The following is a 6,682-nucleotide window of genomic DNA, read 5'->3' as shown; positions in this document are numbered from 1 at the left end:
TTTTCTTCTTTTGGCTTTGGGAAAAGCACCACTACACCGTTTTACCAAACATACCGAGAACTAAAACTTCAAGGATGATGTTAGGAAAATGCGATTTAACTAGAACTTGCCGTCGGCAAATCATGAAATGTTCTGAGTCCCTGCGGGTTCACCCGGAAGTGCTGAGGGCGGGGTTGATGCCTAACTGGTTTCTTAGATGGAAACAGACATTGGACCCTCCTCTGGCTGCGGTGAACCACCCCAGAGCAGCCACCCGCTTGCCCAGAGTTCTGTGATCTTCTTCCCAGGAGAGTTTTTAATCGTAAATGCAGACTTGGGAAGGACTTAGACTTTTAAACTGGTTTTTGCTTTTGCTTTTTGCCTGACTCCCTTTGCACACCAATAACATGGCATGCTGCGATCAGCTTTTGTCCTGAAGGCTTTGCCTCTTTCTTGGCAAAGTTTCTGGTATGGTCAAGCTTGTAATTAACTATTTTTACATTTTAATCTTTTCCACTAATTAAGAGGTTGAAAAGAAGTTCAGTGTAAGAAAACCCAGCATTTTAATCACTTGCAAATTAAGTTACCACAGACTGTAGTGTGTAAATGTTGACAAAAAAGGGCACCCAGACTGCTGCCCGCTAGACGGACGCCCATGTGGGAGGTCGTGATTCCAGCCATGAGCCAGCATTTGAACCTTGTACAGTTAACTTTCCGCTATGATTTCCCATCCACGTTTTCTTTGCTCTGTTTGTAGATGAGTTTTCTGTTTTATAAATCCTCTGTTAAAGCAGAAGGGTGACTATGAGCTGGTCATAGCAGCCCTTACAGGTGGGCCAGAAATTTTCATTCGGTCAGTAATTTAAACTTTGGATCTTCAAAAAAATAAGTAAATAAAGGTAATAATGTGAAGCGAAAACAACTAAAAAATGATTCTTGCACATGAACTGTCACGTTTAAAATGTGTGTTTTAGAGAGCCTCAGTCTTGCTGATTTCAAACACTTTTTCCTTCTGTGTGTTGCTTTGAAGGAAATACTGTAATTAGGGAATATGTAATTACAGACTCTAGATTGATACATTTTGTTCTTAGCTGTACTGTGTGATATTTTTCATTATTTTAGGACACCAACATGAGACTTGTAATAAAATATCTCATGGGGTTGAAAGCTGGGGAAGAGGATCTACTGCTGTATAGCTTATAAATCATAACAGATTAACAAGTGCTCCAAAATAAAATAAAATAATAAACAATTTGAATATTAGGCATTTACCTTTTGTTGGAAAAAGCAAGAAGCTACTTTACTTTTAGTCAAGCAATTATGTAACTCAGTCAAAACATTCACTTGACTCCCACCCCCTCCCAAGGGCATGTACCTGGGTTGCGGGCACATCCCCAGTAGGAGATGTGCAGGAGGCAGCTGATCGATGTTTCTGACTCTCTAGCTCTCTCCCTTCCTCTCTGTAAAAAATAAAGATTTAAATTAAAAAAAAAAGAAAAAAAGAAAATAATTAAATTAAATAATTAAATAAATAATAAAACAAAATTTCCCTACTGTAGAAACACAGCTATATTTCACTCATCACCATTCCATGTGAGCCCAAGACAAATATGCAAACTCTTCAGGATTTAAAGGAGATCTTCCCCTACATTTCTTTCTACTCATTACCCCACTTCCCATCATTTGCTTCAGGAATGGGATATTGTTGCTATAAAGCAGAGATAGATAAAAAATAAACAAATTTAAAGTTTTAAACATACAAGTTTTTGTTGTTGTAGTAAGAGCACAAGTTTTTATATTTGAAACTTTAAATTTAAAAGAAACCTGAGTATCTCTGGCTGGTGTTGATTGGTGGTTAGAGTATTGGTCCTCGGACCAAAGGGCTGCAGGTTCAATTCCCATGCAGGAGGCAACCAGTGTATGTGTCTCTCGCTGGGAAAATATCCGCAGGAGAGGATTAAAACCAAAAAAGAAATCTGAGTATACAACTGGGCATCAAATGATAGGGAAGAATGGATCATGATCCAGGGTATTTCCACCTATTGTCCCGATAAAAATTCTCTGGGTCAAAAGAAAGAGAAATACAACAGACATGGTAAAGGGGACAATGGCATCTCATCTCTCTGAGCTGCATTTCAAAGCCCAGTTCAGCAAGGGAGCAAAAGAATGATCCCCACATGCTTTAGGAAGGGACTGAACATTGAAGAGAGACCTGAAAGACTTGAATCACTCTTCAGCTCGGAAGGAGAAGACCAAAGTCTAGATGGGTATACTAACATCTCAGTGGATGCCCCAGTGCCTCCCACCAGTCACGTGCCATGGCAGTATGTAAGCTTAATAGAAATCAGACAACAACCTAGGGGATTATGGAGGCAATGAATGGACTTAGCTTAAGTTTCCACCAACTGGTAGAAAGGGTGGTCAAAATAGAAATGCATGCAGAGACCGTTGTCTTATTGGCATCTCAGAGCTTGTAAGTAGGAGATCGGTACTTCCTGCACACATCCCCACTTCTATCTGATACAGTATAGCACATCCACATCATATTGGCAAGGTCATGCCTTTATACTCTCCCAAGACTTCCTCCAACAAAAGCTCCTTTAGAAATCACTAGGCTATGAGAAAAGATTGCAGTTTTCAACTATCTGGTCCCATATCCGTGCAGGCCCCTGAACTATATTTTGGTATACTGCCCAAACACTCCTCTGGCATTCTGCCAGATTTTGGCCTCATGCATCTGTTTCTCTGTGCACAGCTTGAACCAGCTATGCTATTCTGCATAGCTAAGATAAGCCAAGGACTAGATTTGGACAGCTGTAGGATTTACTCATCAAATGAGCAGAAAGGCCAGAAAATAGACAAATTTACAGTTACTTTGGTCTTAAGGGTTACCAATCAATTTAATTATCTAATCATTTCTCTCTTCTGTACATGGCCCCCTTCCTCTCAGGTTTTACAACCTGTCTCCCCACCAAGGTTTGTCATACTGTGGTCCTAACAGGGAGAAGAATGCATGGGAGTGGTGGCTGGGAGTGAAGATAGAGGCTCCCCATAAAAATGAAAGGCAAGTTCACACTCTTCTGTGATAAAGTCTTGGGAACCTTATTGATGCTTGGAGTTTTATGTTGGTGGTTTTCCTTTAAGCCTCTGGATAATGCAAGATAGATAAGGTGAGAGCACCAACGGTGGATGTCTTCTAATTAAGTAACCATGAGTAACTCTGCTTACACCTGAAATGGAAATATGGAGTTAGGGAAGACGGGGAAAACAAAGTTGAGGAGCCGGTGCATATTCTTTGATAACCCTTAGATTATTTTTTCTAAATTTCCTAATATATGTTACAATTTAGATACACAGATTTAACCCTAAGCTGCACTAACGGGTTATCAATTCTTTATTCCTTTATTGGATACCTAATCCAGGGAATTGTGTTCCATTATATAGTTTTAGCATTTGCTATGTACCCTGGAGAGTAAGAGCAGGGAGAATCCAACAAATATTAAGTGTCTACCATGAGCCATATCCTGGATCAGCTATGTCATGTATATGGTGTCCCCTATTCCACATGGTGACTCTATAGACCATACATTACATCCAGCATTGTTCATGTGGGAAAACTGAGGGAGAGATGCATGTAGTAGAATCAGGATCCAAGCCCATGATGATCTGATAATATGAATTCCCAGTGTTGTTATTTTCTCTTCTTTTTATTATATACCACACCTAAAGACTTAAACTGACTGCAGGAGCATTTGAGTTGTTCTCTAAATTTTCATTTTAAAAAATGATGAAAAATTCACATTCTGTCTATATGCTGGCAATAAAAAACATTTTTCAGTCTGAGCTGCTCAGACATCCCAAATGAATTTTGCAGTTTGAGTCTTGGGTGCTATAAAAATCAGTAACTTGGGAAGATATACCATGCCTCTTCCAGAATTCTGAGATGAAGAAGGACCAATAAGCAAAGGTGAATGGATGTTCGTTTTTCAGAAAACAAATAATAGTTGTCATTCAAGGATAAAGGAGAAATATTCAAAATCAAGGTCAACTTAAATCTTTTACCCCTAAGTCTCTATGATGCTATCCCAGCACCATGGACCACATCTCTGTCAGGGACAGGGTAGCTGAGCTGTGGGTGGTTTAGATCTACCCAAGGTCAGTGAGAGAAACTGGTCAACAAACAGCAAAGCAAACACTTCAGTGCAATCTGTGCCTTTTTCTAAAGCTGGGAGTATTTGTGCAGCTGAACTCCAGGGCTGGCTGTGTTTCTGCCATGGAACAGCACGTTGGAGGGGAAAAACAAACAAACAAGGATGCGTCCATCCCAGGCATCCAAATGGATGTATTACCATCTCTAAAATTGCACACGGCTCTCAATGGAGTTTGTTTCAAAGTGAGGAAACGCAAAGGTGAAGTGCACAGATGAGAAAGATGAAGGCAGAGAGTCAGCTGTGATTGTTGGGAGTCACATGGAAGTTTGCTCCTTGGCTACTGCAAGTACACTTTTCAGGCAGCTAAGGAGGGAGATAGGAATGTTGCCTGAACATTTGATAAAAGTTGCCCTTCACTTCTCCTCAGTATACTCAATTGTAAAGCTATATCCACTATTCATAAATCCTCTGTCCTAATGCACCTCTCCCCCCTCCCCCCCGTTTTTCCCCCGTTTCATCGAGGTATAATTGACAAATTAAAATATATATCTTTAAGACATACAATATGATTATCCTATATAATAAAAGGCTAATATGCAAATAGACAGAACAGTGGAACAACCAAACAACCGGTCGCTATGACATGCACTGACGACCAGGGAGCATGCATGGAACATGGCGGGCATTGGCAGCAGGTGGCAGAGCGAAGAATATGGCAGGTATTGGCCACGGTGGGATGGTGGAGCAGGTGAGCGGGGGCACCAGACCAAGGTGGGGCACCAGTTGCTGTCATCAGGGCGAGCCTCTGGTGGTTAGTAAAAATTCATGACTCCCGTATGCTGCAGTCCCACCCAGAACTCGCACCCGCTGCTGGCACCAGAGCCACTGCTCACACCCGCTGCCAGCGCCCAGGGCCAGTCCTGATCACTTGACGCCAGTCCCGATTGCTTGGCACCATCAGCGGGTGTAAGTGGCACCTCTCCAATGATCCTGTCCTTAGCAGTGCCGAGAGAGGAAGAATGAAGACTTTATACCCCCCAGCCAAAGGCCCCCACATCTGTTCTTGTCAGGCCCCCATCAGGGGACTTGGGCAGTGTTTCTGTTATCTGCCACAATTCCCAAGACTGTAAAAGTACTTGTTCACTAAAAAGGTGTAAATGTGGATATTTATTTGATTTTTATATGTCTACTTAGGTATACATATTTATAAATAAATAGAACCCCCAGTTAATTTTCTGGTGTATTCTGGAGCAGCCTATTCAGTCTTGACAGAGCCAATGGGACCATAACATCTAAAAAGACACCAGTTCTAAGAGCCACCGGACAAACTGCCTTTTTCCTTGGACATCAAAGAGGACTGTGGACCTCAGAAAGAACACGGTAACTCATTCGTTTCTAGTCATGCCAGAATGCCTGTACCCCTTACTTGGACGTAACCTTTTACAGAAATTACAAGCCACCCATAAGCTTGTTCGAGATGCCCTGCCAGTGCCACCTCGGACTCTGTACATCCTTTCCAGCCTGGGGACTCGGTGTGGGTAAAGAATTTCACAACCCCAGAACTCACCCCAACTTGAAAAGGACTATACCTGCAGAAAATTATATAATAGACTCAGATGATGCCTGCACCTTCATAGACATGGCTTCAGAAAGACAAGGACAATTTTCCCTTATATAGAAAGGTCAAAGAGTGGACTCGAGTCACCTCCCTAAAATGTTTGTATAGCCCTGCCATATCTCATGTTTAGTAGCAGAGGATTTGGCTGCCTGAAGCAGCCATGGTGCCAATATTATGTTTCATTGTATTAATATGTTGTATTAACCTTCAATTCTCTTGCAGGTTTGAATGTAGCTGTCAGCACTTGCTGTAGACCTGTGTTGGTCTACAGTCTTTGGTAGTCTTTGGGAGTAACTGGCAACTGTTCAGTTTCCCATACTAAAGACCATTGTTATGGCCATATGTTAGCTGTCCTGTAAAGGGACTATGTGAGGTGAACCCCCAAAAGTAAAGGATGTCTAGCTGCCAAGAGGGTAGGTGCCCAACTAGGTAAAGAAGAATACCCATCAGGTTTTGGTCTCTATTAAGAGACAGTTAACGGTTGGCAGCCTGTATACTATCTTGCAGGCCTGAGTGACCATGCCCATGTAAGGGGTGGTACATACCTCAACTGTAAAAGAAACCTAAAAAGGCCTGTTTGGAATAGAAGGTCTAAGGCATAGTTATGCATTTTTAAAGGACATAGAAAGAAGATTTAAAAGCTAATTTAAAAGTATAAAATTTAGAAAAATTATACATATAATTTAAAAAATCCAACAATTACTGTTTTGTTATAACTCTGAAAAGTCCATGAAAAGGGACTAACAAGAAAAATCAGAAGATCTTAGAGCAGATCAGTATGTTTTTCTCCTTATATAATTCCTCTGAAATCTGGCAATGCTTAATAAGTCATGGCAATACATTTCTTTGCATGAAATCAATAAGACCGGTTTTCAATAGTGATTTTATTAACCGGAAACTTTGACTGGAGTATCATGTTTTAAAGAAACCTGTC

The 6,682-nt window shown here is 41.1% G+C and overlaps 1 pseudogene; it reads left to right on the top strand.

Annotated features, from left to right (window-relative positions):
* Positions 1-299, top strand: part of LOC102765103 — a 7,375-nt pseudogene extending 7,076 nt beyond the window's left edge.
* The last annotated feature ends 6,383 nt before the right edge of the window (positions 300-6,682 follow it).

This window comes from Myotis davidii, unplaced genomic scaffold (genome assembly GCF_000327345.1).
Source record: "Myotis davidii unplaced genomic scaffold, ASM32734v1 scaffold3056, whole genome shotgun sequence".
Taxonomy (NCBI): domain Eukaryota; kingdom Metazoa; phylum Chordata; class Mammalia; order Chiroptera; family Vespertilionidae; genus Myotis; species Myotis davidii.
Note: the sequence above shows the minus strand (reverse complement) of the source record. Positions and strands in the feature narration are given on the sequence as shown.